This window comes from Macrobrachium nipponense, chromosome 22 (assembly GCF_015104395.2).
Source record: "Macrobrachium nipponense isolate FS-2020 chromosome 22, ASM1510439v2, whole genome shotgun sequence".
Taxonomy (NCBI): domain Eukaryota; kingdom Metazoa; phylum Arthropoda; class Malacostraca; order Decapoda; family Palaemonidae; genus Macrobrachium; species Macrobrachium nipponense.
The window spans coordinates 18,048,106-18,064,140 of record NC_087213.1 but is presented as its reverse complement, the minus strand read 5'-3'; the positions used below and the strand labels follow the sequence as shown (position 1 = coordinate 18,064,140).

At 36.5% G+C, this 16,035-nt stretch overlaps 1 protein-coding gene across 1 annotated transcript in view; it reads left to right on the top strand.

Moving 5' to 3' along the window:
- Positions 1–5,482: 5,482 nt before the first annotated feature.
- Positions 5,483–16,035, top strand: part of LOC135198870 (inactive histone-lysine N-methyltransferase 2E-like) — a 143,806-nt gene continuing 133,253 nt past the window's right edge. The window contains exon 1 of the mRNA XM_064226842.1: positions 5,483–5,617. The gene's annotated coding sequence lies outside the window, so the exon portion shown is untranslated. The remainder of the gene's footprint in view (positions 5,618–16,035) is intronic.

Below are 16,035 nucleotides of genomic sequence, written 5' to 3'. Positions count from 1 at the left end.
ATTTATCCAGTTATGATTAAATATCGACCAATCATTCGCACCCCTCACACACACACACACACACACACACACACACACACACACACACCACACACATACATATATATATATATGTATATATGTATGTATGTATGTATGTAGTATGTTACACGTATATATATATAACTATATATATTTATATATATATATATATACTATATATATATATATATATATATAGACATTTGCATAATGTCATCTTATAACGGAAGATAACTATTATTTTATTTATTTAGCTACTGCCATCTATTACCAAGCACACGCGCTCTCCGCTCATTAAGTATTATAATATATATATATATATATATATATATATATATATATATATATTTATATATATAATATACAAGGTGTGTATGTGTGTTTATATATATGCATATATATTCATATACATATATATTTGATCCGTCCTCTCTAAGGGGAAAGAAACAGTCAAAGAATCACAATGTAATCCATTCTGGTATGGAGTACCGTCAGGCCTCAAGTCCCCCTCACGTGAAGTTACATCTGAAATAAAACGTGATCACAAGACTTGTATAAGAGGGGGAGGACAAGAGTCCCAGGTTTTGAAGATAAAGGAATAGGATTCTGGCGGTTGTAGGTCCTCGCAGTACGAGAGAGAGAGAGAGAGAGAGAGAGAGAGAGAGAGAGAGAGTTCGGAAACGTTTTGGTTTTTAGTCATATCATTTATTGTTCATTTTTACTTAGTTAGTTTACATGACCTTTGGCTTGGCGGTAAATAGTAGGTGTGAGGGAGGCATATTCTTAAGATGTTCTGCATGACAAAGGGAAATTTAACAGAGCATTATGCCTTTTGTTGAATATATCAGACAGTTGTACGATTATATATATATATATATATATATATATATATATATATATATATATATATATATATATATATATATATATATATATATATATATGATATATAGTATAATGTGTATTATATATATTAATAAATAAATAAATGCTATATATATACATACATACACATACACACATACGTACATACATACACATACACATAGCATTATAACCATTATCGTGACAGAAGAAATGGGTGTCAAATAAACTTAATAATGCTTGTCGATCTTGGCAGGTATTCGTAATATATATGTATATATATATATATATTATATATATATATATATGTATGTATATATATATATATATATATATATATATATATATATATATATATATATATATATATATATTAGTACACGATATGAAAAAGTAAGCATTAAAACTGACTTGAATTTGCACCTACTTAATGATAAATGATAAGAGTAGCGAAAGTGTTAAGCCAAAGACATCATTAGTTGTACAAGTAACTTTTGCCTTAGGAGGTTTTTTGTACATCCAATACCTGCATGTACGTATTAGCGGTTTGATTTCTTAACATTTCTGTTATATCACAATAATAAACCTATAATTGAGATAATGATGTGTAATCTTTTGAGTTAATGACGTTCGAAGCGACGAAGAATAGAGTAGATGAGACAGAACTCGGGAACCAAATATTCAGCATAAAGTGATATTATATTACCTATGGTATCTGCCACTGTTACGTATGTCTGAACGATTTAAAAAAGATGTGAAACAAAGTGTTGTCGATGAAATATCGCAAGAAATTTAATTGTGAAATGAAAGAAAGGGAGATGTAAGATAAGTTTATAGAAATTTGAAATGTTGTAACCTAATAGCACATCCAAATAATTTTCCAGTGAATTATTATTATTTCAGTCGCATATCAGCTTTGAAATTAGTAATTGAATTTCATGAATGGAGGGAAGTTCTGGAGCAGGTCTTTAAAGCGGGATTTAGATACGACATTTCTTTAGTACTCGACAAAGAAGCGTAAAACGAAATTTGTGGTTATCGCATAAGTACTTGAATGTTATCGTTTCGTAGATACTCTGAAAAGGAAGCTTGGTATCACAAGATGAAACGGAACAAGAAAAAAATGCCCAGCGTGAGCCTATACGAGAAACAAGTCCATATCTATGTGTGGGTACATATTTATTTTAAAAATAAATCTCTACAGAAAGGTTTGGGGAAGCTGTTCTATTCCTGAAAGCTTCCTGTAGAGATTCACATTTAATATATGTACCCACACGTAACTGTGGATTCGTTCCTCCATTGGAGTTGTTTGTTTCTCTTATTCCCTGTGGTAGGGGTGTAAGGATACTAACACCGTAGGTCCTACGTGTCGTAAAAGGCGACTAAAAGGACAGCTGTTGTCGTGCAGTCTTACTTTTTTTAGTAAAAGGATAGGCCCCACTGCCAATAACTGTGGAAACTGCTGCCTTTCAGGTGGGCTTTTCTTTAGTCAAAGGAGAGGCCCACCGTCAATAACTCTGGTTGATGAGAGCAAGGGCATCCGGTTGTAAAAACCCTTTTGCCAAACAATAAACCTTGCCTGATGTTTGAAGGAATAAGGCGCACCAGGCAACCTACCCTTTTATTTAAGGTTACGGTTGGAAAGAAGAAGATTCTTTGTTTCTCTTATTTGGTTATTTTTTTTGGGTAATTGCGAACTGCTGGTGCGAAAAAGAGCCCGTGTTTATTCAATGAGTTACTGTATTCCATGAATAATGATATTGATACTACATTCTATGAAGGCAGTGTTGGATGAAAAGGGGAAAAAGATAGGATAGCCAAGGAACCGCGAGGTACTGTAACAAACGACACCGAAACCTCGTTTAAAAGCGCTGAATGACCTCGTAGGACCCAGCGCTTGGCCTTTGGCCTACGTAGTACTCTGCTCTGTTCTCGGAAGCACACAGAGGACAATGATCAGTTTAGGAAAGGTTCGTTCACATGCAGGTAATTTTTGAAATGAGAGTTAGCTATACATTTTGGAAATTGATTTGGGTTTGAAACAGTCGTGATTCGTGAAAATTATTTAAAAAAAAAAAGGCTCGCTTCTAAGACATGGCATCGATTTCCTTAGCACCTTTCCCTTCCACAAAATGATTTGGCCTTTCAAGTATTTCTGTTTTCCTTTTTCAACCGTATTCTCTGTCGCCTGTTTTGCTGTCACCCTTTTTCAAATGCATGTATCTCCACTGATGTTCATAAAAAGCCTTCTACCTCATCTTTTTACTCACTATTCTGAAAGTCCTTTAGATTTGACATTCACTATGCAGCAGTTGATTCTGTCTGGATTAGCTTTTCCTTTTGTTTTTGGGGAAACTGATTCGGGGATGAGTTGTTCTCTATTTTCATTGTGTGACATTTCCTTTGAGTCAATCTGTGATCTTTTCTTGAAGTAAGAAATTCAGACGGTAGCAGCTGAACCTCTGGCAGATGTTAGCACTTAGGAGGTATATTTAATGTTGCAGTTCTTGTAATTGCTAAATCAAGTAATGTTTTCATTTTTTAAGATATATATATTTATGTATAAGGTATATATATATATATGTATATATATATATATATATATATATATATATATATATATATATATATATATGTGTCAAAGGTAATGACATGGGTAGATATGTTTGGATGTATTTTTGTAATCATAATTCTGATTGAGAATTCAACCAGCAAATTCATAATTAGAGTAAGCGTCGTCTCACATACAAGTACTTAAAGATGCCACCTCAGGAAGGGCTGCCCTGCAGCGAAAGGGCGTAGCTGAGCGACAAATTATAACACAAACACAGGGGAGGAACAGATAGCAGGCAGCAGACAGGCGCCATGCGTTATGCATGAGCGAGCTATCTCTGTCATTACTCCGACTTTGTCTTCGAAGATATCTCCCTTCGGAATGTATTTTTCTTTTCTCGGCCTTTTATCACCCCTGGCTTTATTCAGTCGCTTTGCTATTTCTGTTCTGCTTCTCCTTTCCCACTCTGATAAAATATTGAATTCCTTGTGCGCCGCTCATCTCGCCCGTAGTATTTTTGATAGCGGGTGAAAAAAAAACAAAAAACAGGCGGCTAATTTTTTAAGCTTTCAGTGTCCATTCATAGTGTCAGAAATCACACATAATGATAATTGAAATAGGTGCTTTGCATTAAGGGAAAGTTTCATGTCGACTGTTCCAATATTGAAAGATCTACTCATTTCACTTTCCAGACTGTGAGTGAGCTCGCGCGCTTGTGTGTGTGTGTCTCAGTCTAGCAACGCGACCCTCTTCCCCCCCTACCCACCCCGAGTGTAAAATTGCAAAGTAAGAGTGAACCGGAAGCGAAGTGACTCCTCCTCCCTGGACTTTACTGTTATAGTGAGAATGTCCGACTCGGCCATTTACAGCTCCATTACTCTCGAGTCCGAGATGCCCGACTCGGACGTACTCGACTCGGACACTCCCGAACCGGAGCTGTTCGACCCCGGCCTGGCCGAGTCCATCTTCGCTCAGGAGATCGACCGGGTCATCCGGGAGATGTGGCACCTGAGCGACAGCGACACGCCCACTTCGGAGCAGTCCGACCAAGACGACGAAGACGACGACCCCCTGGCCGACCCGGAGCTCATCAATTCGGAGCTGAACGACTTCGAGGGCTCCATGTCGGAGCTGATGACACTCCCGGAGGACCAGGACCCCGAGCTGGTGGACGACGAGCTGCAAGATCCCGAGTTGCTGGATCCCGAGCTGCTGGATCCCGAGCTGGATGAGCTGATGGCGGATTTGGCTCTGCACGAGGAGATCCAGCGCGAGGTCAGGATGGCTTTCTTGGGCGACTCGGAGGACTCCTGCAGTTCGGAGACTCCCGAGCCGGACTCGTCCACCCATTCCCATGTCCTGACCACCCCGACCCTCTCGGACTCATTCTAAGCGCTGTTCAAGATGGGGGTTAGGAAGAAGAAGAAGAAGAAGAAGCAGGAGAAGAAGAAGAAGAAGAAGAAGAAAAAAAAAGATGGAGAGAGGGGAAAGAGGAGGAATTTGGAAAATGCCTCTCAGATTTTTAAGACTAGATTTACTCCCAAACATGTAGACAAAAGAAGCTAATAAAAAAAAAATGGAGAGAGGGAAGTAGGCGGATTTATTAAATATAATACTTGGTGCAGAAAATGAACCTACCAGAATTTCTCGCAAGACTTATTATATACGCTAGAACTGGTTGTTAGATTGACTCCATAACTGGTTTATTAAAGATGAAAAGCAAAAAAAAAAAAAAAAGAAAAAAAAAGTTGGAGAAAAGGAAATAGGTGGATTTTTAAATATAATACTTGGTGTAGAAAAGGAACCTATCAGAATTTCACGCAAGGCTTATTATATACGCTAGAAATGGTTGGCAGAAACTGCTTACCTTTTTCTCCATTTAACTGAATATGTAGAGAATGTGACCGTCATATATAGGAAATAAGCTCTCTCCAACGAAAAAACAACGGGAAAATGAATAAAAAAAAAAAAAAAGTGAAGAGAAGTAACGAAAATGTTTTTGTCAGACAGACAAAGCAACGGAAAATTTTTTGTTCATTCTGCGAAAAAGACAAGCATTAAGACATTACGGAATTACATGGTAAATACTACGTCTCGACTGATAAAGCGGCAGAAATAAGGAATAGAAATGTATAGAAAAATATAGAAAAATATTCGTTGGAACATTTCTCTTATCTAGTGAGTATAAGTGTTTGCCATTCTTCAATGAGAAATATTTAATACATATACTGAATTTCTATGAAAATCATTATTTAATCAAACTCCGTTATTTTAGACAAGGATGATTTTTTAAAAGTTTTTTTTTTTAATGATATTTTGGCGTAAACTCAAAAGTGTTTAGAAAATATTTTACTATGGACTAAAATCACTCAATAGACGCTTAACAAGCTTTCATGTACACATGCCCATTTTTATGCCGAATGAAAAACCAGTGTTTAATGGGCAACCATCCACATATTATATATTTTGGTGTATTGCAAAAAAAATCCCATTTCACTTTTCAATTAAGAACAGGAGGAAAACGTTTTGTAAAAACATTCATAACAAAGCGGTTCACAATTAAGGGACGTTTTGTCATATGGAAACAAGAAATATATATATTTTTTTAAATATAAAAAGACCCAATTTTTATATTTGATTTAAGAGCCGCAATTGAAAAAAATAACAGATTCACAATTGAGAGACTTGTCATTATGTATTGCTCCAAAGACTCACCATTTTTTTTTTCAGTAATTTGACAGTTGATGTCACAAAATTGTTCGAATTGAGACGTTTGTCCTGTTCGACGTAAAGCTTCCTTGGGTAAGCTTTTTGTTAAAAAATAGCAGCAACAATACGCATGCGCGTTTTTCGTCACTGTACGCTTAAATATTTTTGTTGATTTGTGTTGCCTAGAGTAATAATATTAGATAAATATGTTAATAGTCAAAACATTTATTTTGCAAGTCAGTCAGTCAGTATTCTCATCATTATTCATTGCCCTTGTTTCATTATTCTGTAACCTTCATTTATTTATTTCACGTGCATTAGGTTATTGAAGTATTGAGGAAGCCGCCCTGTAACGGTTGCCCCCCTTGATTTTGAGTGAGTTGGCTATTTGCCAGGCCGGGCTCTTGCTCACAGAGCAACACGTAAGGTTGCCCCCGACACTCAAATTATTTCACGTCGTGATTGTTTTTTTTTTTTTTTTTTTTTTTTTTTTTTGTTTTTTTTTTTTTTTTTCTGCGCTCATATAATAGACGGAATGGATCGCTTTCAAGATAAATTGAACGCTTTTATGCGACTGACAGAAACTAGCAGATTCGTCAAAAGGGGTCGGTGTCAATACCGAATTGGACTTAAAAGCTTTTGTTGTAAAATCCCAGAACAAGTAAATAATATATATGTAACCGTAGCAATTATCGCAGTGAAAGAATTTTTATTAATTGGACGAATTTCAAAGGTAACAAGGGCCTTTACAGAGCGTAGGCTTACTCACGCTCTAGTAAAACGGCGTTCGCCAGGTTTTTCCTGCGATACATACCCTTAGAACTTATAATAGACACGCGGGGTGATACTGTAATAGACACACAAAAGGAAGATACCTCGCGAATGAATTTCCCTTTGAGGAGTCCTTTCATCTCTTGCCTTTGTTCGAGTAGGTGAAAAAGATGGTGAAACAAAAATTTTCACTATTTTATCCTGCATTTATCTTCGGGATTTACATCCCATGCCATCATTTGTACGTAGAAAAAATGTATCAGTATCAGTTTTGACACTGTTTATTTTATGGATTTCTCTCTGTGAGAGCCATTCATCTCATTCGTCATTCGAATGGAGGAAAAAGAAGTAATATAAATGCACTGTTTTAATGGTTTGATTCATTGGTTTAAAGTAGTCTGGCTTGACGAATTTTGTGTTTTATCAGTATCCGTTTATTTAAGACCGAGGTGTTTACTTTGCAAAAGCAGAGGAAAGCGAACAAGTAGAATATACGGTGTATTATTATTATTATTATTATTATTATTATTATTATTATTATTATTATTATTATTATTATTATTATATTATTATTATATTATTATTGTAAAAGTTAATAAAAGTGCAAGAACATACTGCATGTTATTATTATTATTATTATTATTATTGATTATTATTATTATTATTATTATTATTATTATTATTATTATTATTATTATGTTATAGAAAGTAAGCAAAACCTTTAAAAAAAAATTTTATTGATAAAGATCGCTATATAAGATGCGTGCCACATGTTTTTCGAAATTCATCGGATTATACAATTTTTTTTACTATAATCAAATTTCAGACAGTAAGAATTCTCATGAATTTCATATAATTACTAACTTTTTTATTTTGGAAGCGGCAAATTGAGGCTTCCAATCTAATTACGATATGAAAAGAGGCGAGCTCACCTTTTACATTCGTTTTCTTTTCCTTTTTTTATCTGTTTTTAATATTGCAGCAAATTTCCTCGAGTTTTATGGTTTCGTCATTGTCAAGAAAGAAGCAAGTCTTTTGGGGGCGGGGGCCGGTTTAGGGTTTGCATTTTATGCTTATATATATATATATATATATATATATATATATATATATATATATATAATATATATATATATACATATGTGTATATATATATATATATATATATATATATATATATATATTATATATATATATATATGATATGTATATGAGTGGAAGGCGGAGCAACATTATATATATAAATATATATATATATATATATATATATATATATATATATATATATATATATATATATATATATATATATACTTATTTAGACGTTCTAAAGCGTTTCGTGATCGATCAGTAATCTCTCTCTCTCTCTCTCTCTCTCTCTCTCTCTCTCTCTCTCTCTCTGAGATCCATTAGAGACATCGTTTTCAGTACCTTCGAAGCAGGAGCATATAGTAGCTTTATATCTCGTGGATTTTCTAATTTGCTGGTTTGGAGCTTGAGGGTGGGTTTGGGGTTTAGGGGGGGGGGGGGGGGCGGGGGGGGGGATGTTAGCTGGGATAAGTGGGTGGCGTTATATAACCACAGGGTTGTGTGTGTGTGCGTATCCCGTTGTTCCCACCCACATTTCCCATTCACGTTTCCATTTGGGATTGAGGATGACATCGTAATTGCACTGTCAAAATGATAATCCATAAATGAGTCCTTGAGGTAGTAATAATACCGCGTGGGCGATGAACGCTCGTAATCCTTATATGATTTGATGCAACGTAGAGAAACAGGAACCCGAAGGAAGATAACGGCGGTCTATGCTGTAATTTCAGTGTCATAAGCACATTACGCCGTGATGTAATGAGTGCTTATGCCTAATTTTACCTGCCGCCTGAGAGTACCATTACCGTCGAGGAGGTAAATTAATAGGATTTCTCTTCCTCGTACGGATTTCGGCGGTAGGCCTTTATGCGCAATACAACTCGATTATATTGTACAATTCAAGGATCATTAGAGTAACAGAGCAAATGCGTTTTAAAGATGAGTTATTAGCACAGTAGACACATAAATCATTGTACATCTACGTAATTTCTAAGAGTGCCACTCAAGTACGTTGTTAGAATTCGACGCCCAACCCATATATACGAATATTCATACCGCTCACATTCAGATTAGTAATTAGGCTTTATGTACACTCGAGTTATTCTCAAGAACACTTTCGGCACACATTTGCACAATTTTCAAGTGTACAACTTTGTCAGACTTTAGATTTTGGAATTCCAGGATACCACTCAAATGAACGCCTCTGAGTTCATGAATTGTTACGTCTTAGTACATTTGTTTAATTTTGGATAAGTAGCCCCCTCCCCTAAGATGTGCTTTAGAATTAAGGATTGTTAGTACAAGAAAACCAAATACAAAAAAATCCTTTAAGGAGACTTTAATATATGGAATTCCAGGATATCACTCAAATGAACGCATTTGAGTTCATGGATTGTTTCTAAATAGAATTTACGTCTTAGTACATTTGCTTAAATTTCGATGACTAGCCCCCCCCTCCCCCCCCCTCCCCCCAGATATGCTTTAGAATTAAGGATTGTCAGGACACGAAATCCAAGTTAGAAAATACATCCGTTAAGGAGACAATATCCACCGTTGTATTGGCCATATTACATATTATGTTTATTGGTCCGGCCGTGTTCCTTCCAGTGGTAGTATGTCTGTCGCTTTGCGTATCCACCGAAGTCAATTTGTGGTTGATGATATGACCTCATCATATCATCATGGATGGAAATGGCTTTGACAAATTATTATCATGTGTGTATCCAAATAACGCATGTCATTCCCAATTACCAAACTCTCATCATATCCTATTGTGGGATAACATCGTCAATTGGAATTTCCCGCATTGTTGTCGGTCAGTTCAGCTCGCAGACAGTTGGGTACAATACGTTGTATATTTCTTTCTTGCTTAATGATGAATGCTTCTTGATCCTGGTTTAGAAAAACGAGTGTAAGATAGACTATTCACTCTTATCAGAGACTAGTTTTAGCTCTCTCTCTCTCTCTTCGTCTCTCTCCATCCTCTCTCTCTCTCTCTCTCTCTCTCTCTCTCTCTCTCTCTCTCTCTCTCTCTCTCTCTCAAAATTTGGTAAGTAAAAAGAACAAAAGATATGGCGAACTTGTAGTCACAGACAATTTTTATTATCGGGTTTAGGGCTCATGGCGGAAGTATGAACGAATTTATAGTTGTTTTGAGATATACTAATATACTACGCGCAGTATAAACTTTTGGGAATCTAAAAATGAAAAGTAGTTAAAGGAATATAGTAGATAGATCTGGATGTGCACGATGGAAATGCAGGAGATCCGTAGATATACGTAAGAATGTCAAAAGAAGCAGGAATTCGAAAGTTATACAGTAGATATGGGGCATAGCATAGAAGTCCAGGAAGGGGATGTATGGAAGAAATATAATAATAGATGTGAAAATATAGTGAAGGAATATAGATGTGGAAATATGTCAAAGAGATGCGGTAGATAAGCAGGTACGCGAAAGAAATCGTATATATACGGATGTGTGTTTGTGAAAGAGAAAACATTAGATATATAATCTGGAGGTATGCAAGAGAAACACAAGGTTTGGAAACGAATGAAATACACTAAATACGAATGAAACGAATGAAGTACACTAAAATGTGAGATAAAAAAAAATAAAAAACGTTAATGGAGGTACAATAGAAATGGAGTAATGTGAAAGTGGTACATTGGACGTGGCAGCCATTCAGAAAAAAAAACATAGCTCACTTGTTGATTTAAAAGCGAGAATGGTGGAAGCTGAGAAGACGTGAGTGGCATGAATTATTTAGGTATATGAGGAAGTAAAGAAAAAAGGAAAGTTCTGAGGAAGTAAAGAGAAGAGAAAGAAGGAAAGGGTAGAGCACGGAGCGGTCTCAAGTTTTGGGGGAAGGGATCGCCCAGAATACTAAGATATGTTATAGCACGAATTTCAGTCTGGGTTTTGTTTTAAAAAGGAGGCGAAAATGGTCTGAAGGTGTTTCAATGATGTTGTATAGGTTATCGATCTGCTTAAAGGGTATTATTATTATTATTATACTTGCATCCATTTTATGTATGTACATGTATATATGTATGTATGTTTGTTTAGATAGAGGCAAAAGCCAGAACGGAAAGTGAAACAAGGCCTTTCGACTCTCGTCCTTGACTACGCAGACTACTTAGTATAGGACGAGAGGTCGAAAGGCCTTGCATCGGTACTCCATTGTTTCACAGTCCCTCCCTGGATTTTGCCTTTACTTATAAATTCATCACTTTCCAAATTTTCGTGATGCAGATACACGTACGTGTGTCTACATGTGTGTGTGTATATATATATATATATATATATATATATATATATATATATATATATATATATATATATATATATATATATATATATATATATATATATATATATATGCACACTATACACACACACACACACACACATATGGTACTGTAAGAGATGATCGAAAGGGTAAGTCCTGAAATCGTCTAAAATGAACTCATTCACATTACATCCTACTACGAAGCTCGTGCCCACATGCCCGAGGTGACGTACTTGGGCAAGCGTTTTATATAATAAGATTACTAGTGCTATTAATGATATTATATTACCATTTTCGCGTTTTATCCTCCATATTGTAATGAGTGATTTTATCATGATGATCATCATTGGTACTGTTTTTTCCTTCTTTATTTCTATAGATTGATTGTGCATAATAAAGATAAATTTTTAACTCAAATAGGGATTGAACTCAGGGCTCAATTGAAAGTTAAGGGCGTTACTTAATTTTTTCTATGACTTCTGTGGTTCAGTTAGTAATACCCTGGCCTTTCAATTGAGAGGTCTGCGTTCGATCCCGGGGTGAGTTAGAATTTTTTTTATTGTAATTTCTCTGCATTATTATGTCTTGCATTTAGATTTGTGTTATTTCTGATATTATATACATTTATGAGCTTTTCGTAATAAAACTCTTTCTTTTTAACGCGTAAGAATCGTCTCGAGATTATTGTCGTTAATGAGAAAGTGATATTCTATATATTTTATTTTTACTAATAATCATATTTGCCGTTTATAGTACGTGCATTATGTACCTTGCTATTAAACAATGTACAGTATTGTTGGAAATGATCTCTTTCGCATATCTGCATTAACCTCTCTCTCTCTCTCTCTCTCTCTCTCTCTCTCTCTCTCTCTCTCTCTCTCTCTCTCTCTCTCCAGCCCTTCTTCATTTTCGTTCTTCTTCTTCTTCACGGGGAAGACGTGGTGTTGATCATATTGGTACTTGTGTCAAGAGGGAAGCCGAAGAAATGCTAATTCCTTTTTCATATGACATTTATCTTCGGCTAATTAAACTAATTGAACTCGGTTCCTTTGTTGGCGTTTATTCACCCCCCACCCCCATGTTGTTGTTTTTTTCTTTATTCTTCCCCGCTTGCGCCATAATTTGTTCGGGTTCGTTAAATAAAACGCTGAAACAATTGCAAAAGTGGAGAGCACTCTGATTATGCAGTCATTTTGGGGTTACATTTAACCAGAAAATTTTCTTCACAAAACCCAATTTTTCCTTCGGTCAGATGATGTGCGAATTTTTCCAATGTGGCCCACAGGGGTAGGGTCAGGTTCTTCGAAAACAAACAGTATTGCATGCATGTTTGTTTATAAGTTTGTTTTTATATATTTAATTAGAAAATATATTTTTAAGGCTGTTTTTTTTTAAATGAGCGTCATGGATACTCTACAGTTCAATGTGATTGCTGGAAATTGACCCTTCTATGCAGCCTACTTATTCTCGTGACATCTCTGTTAAACAGGTACACCATTTTCCCCCCAGAGGTATTTACAGTTTTTCATCCGACGAGAGCTTCTTTCCCCCTTTCACCCGCTTTCGTCTTCACTCGACCTTTTCTATAGCGTCTTGGATTTGAGCCAGAATGAGCGGGATTGATAATGCCATATCTTTTTCAGCGAAAAAGGGACTCCCAAGATTTTTTTTTCTTAACCTCCGGCGGTATTTTCACCACCAATCAAATTCCTGCAATACCTCTTCACTTCATATCACCTTAGTGGAGCTGAGGAGGAATGTCGGAAGTTTGAACTCCTATTTTAAATGAAAATGAGATCTCGAGATTTTTTTTTTTCCAAAAGGCTGGCTTCTTTGAACTGTGGCTTTAGTGTTATGGCGCTCGAACCGCCTTCAGATCTTAGAATGGTCCCGTTGTTAAAAAGAGCCCCTTTCATGTTTACCGTAAATTTTCCCCTTTTTCCCTACCCAGGTATTTTTTTTTCCTTCCAAGATGTTTTACAGGAAATTTACCATCAGTTCCCCCATTTTTCTAATTTACTGAAGTAGTTCCTCAAGTTCCGCGTGTTTTTCTCCGTTAAGAAATTATGCTCAGTGCCCACAAATGGTTGTAAATTGCAGGAAGTTATATTTATTTGCCATTTATTTTCCAACATGCAGAAAAATGTCTTTAGTTACCGCTAATTTTCCTTAAATATCCACGCATTTTTCTAATAACGATATATAGACGTACAGTAACATATCATCATTTTCAATACATTTCTTTAACCTATATGGTTGTAAATTCTAGGAATTTATATTTATTTGCCATTTATTTGTCAACATGCAGAAAAAATCTCTTTAGTTACCACTTATTTTCCTTAAATATCCACATATTTTTCTAATAAAGATATATTGACGTACAGTAACATATCACTTTCAATACATTTCTTTAACCTTTATGGTTGTAAATTCTAGGAATTTATATTTATTTGCTATTTATTTGTCAACAGGCAGAAAAAATGTTTTTAGCTACCTCTCGTTTTCCTTAAATACCCACGCATTTTTCTAATAAAGGTATATTGAAGGACAGTAACATATCATTTTCAATATATTTCTCTAAAAACGTTTCTAGATTTTTTCTAGGGCACAGAAATGTTAATATGTAAGTTGTTGCAACGTTGAAATTTGCCTCCAGTTTCACCATCTTTTGAGAACCGAAATATGTGTCCAACTATTGTCTTTGGAGCTCGGGAATCATTTGGACGGCTAAGATTGGCTTCTGTGAAAGCTTAGAGGGCCGCTCGGATTCAACTTATCAGAACTGCGCTGTTCGTTTCAATGGAGGTAATGGCCGCCTGGCTTTTGTAGGAAGTTCTTCTTTCATGTCTCTGTTTGTTAAAGAGTGGAAACTCAAGAAGCCTCATTGATATTGTATCGTTATTGATTCGTCTGGATTTCCGTTGAGAGCTTTGCTTTCCTCCCTTCATCTGACCTTGTAGGCCGAGACCGCCTCAGTGGCGTGATCGGTATGGTCTTGGCCTGCCACCTCCGTGGCCGCGAGTTCGATTCTCGGACATTCCATTAAGGTGTGAGAGATGTGGAATTTCTGGTGATAGAAATTCACTCTCGACTTGGTTCGGAAGTCACGTAAAGCCGTTGGTCCCGTTGCTGAATAACCACTGGTTCCATGCAACGTAAAAAGACCTTACAAACAAACAAACAAACGCAATCGAATAGGACGAGTATGGATGGATGGGCGTGACCCTAGAATCCAGTACTCCTCCGTCGACCTTACCATTGAATTATGTACTTAAATATTAGTTAACTGTTGTGGGTTTCAAATAGAATCGAAAGAGAAATACAGGAGGGAAAACTCCAAACGAGTTAAATTTTTTGTCAAGTGATTTATTTATTATTATAAAAACGGTAGGGCCCCAACTCTCCCTGTCTCTTTCACTGAGACTTGTTCAATGGTCTGTATCTTTCTCAGCCCATTTTAGGTTGGCTTCCGAACCGGCACTTTTGGAAAACATTTTGTCTATCCCTGTGATGGCTTGTTAATTTTGACATCGTTGACATATGTTTAGGAAAGGCCGATGGTCTCTCAGATATGAGCAGATTCAGTTTCCTCTCGTGGAGACCTGAGTTTGTTTATGAAAATTCCTTGATATTTCCTCTGACTATGCATATCCACTTACGAGTGAAATTTGTTGTACCTTTGAACAAATAACTATAGTAAGGTCCACGTCAACTTGGATTTGTAAATAGTACCTTGGAAAGTATGATCTGAAGTAGTATGTATAGAGAAGCTCAGAAAGATAGCCTGAGATAAATTCCAAATATTCTGGTGAAAGTTGATAAATCTGTAATGACGTCTTTATTTACGTGTTAATTGTAGGGGTTTTGTGTGCAATTATGTGTATAATTATGTAACATAATAGCTGCCACTGTTGCAATGTTGTTGAGGTTGACACGTTAAGAATAAAATATAGAATATAACAGCGAAAACTCTTTATTATTATGCGCTTGTGTGCGTGTCGCATTTTTCCCTAAATGACTGACAAACGACCTATATGTCGCAAGAAAGAGCGGTCTAATAGACGCCATTCTTTGTGGTCACTTCCATTCTCGGCCTATTCTCTTTCCCCGTCTTTCCTCTTTGAACCTGAGGCCCTTCTCCAAAATGGTGGTCCCCTCACCAAGGGCCACCAAGCCATTTCCCTTGATCACGGAATGGGTGGAAGGGCTGCCTTCCGGAATAGTAGGGGCGCTTGCAGGATTAATGTGTCATTGACCCTGGGCGGACGTTAAGGGATGTTATCCCCCCCCCCCCCCCCCCCCCCCTCTCTCTCTCTCTCTCCCCTTAACGAAGGATGAAAGTGAACGTTCTCTCTCTCTCTCTCTCTCTCTCTCTCTCTCTCTCTCTCTCTCTCTCTCTCTCAAAGCTATCACTGTTGTCATTGCGGATACCTAAGGAGATCAGGTATATTCTTCGAAAAACATCTCTCTCTCTCTCTCTCTCTCTCTCTCTCTCTCTCTTCTCTCTCTCTCAATAACAAGTCATTATCATAATCACTGTCGTCATTTACGGTACCTAAGATTTCAGAGATACTCTTAGAAACTCTCTCTCTTCCCCCCCCCCCACCACCTCTCTCTCTCTCTCTCTCTCTCTCTCTCTCTCTCTCTCGGACATGCACCAAAAGTGTGTGGTTTTTGTGCCTCTTCGTGGTCAGCTTCCACGTTTTAATGCTCTGGTCTTACTTTCTTTTGTTTCTT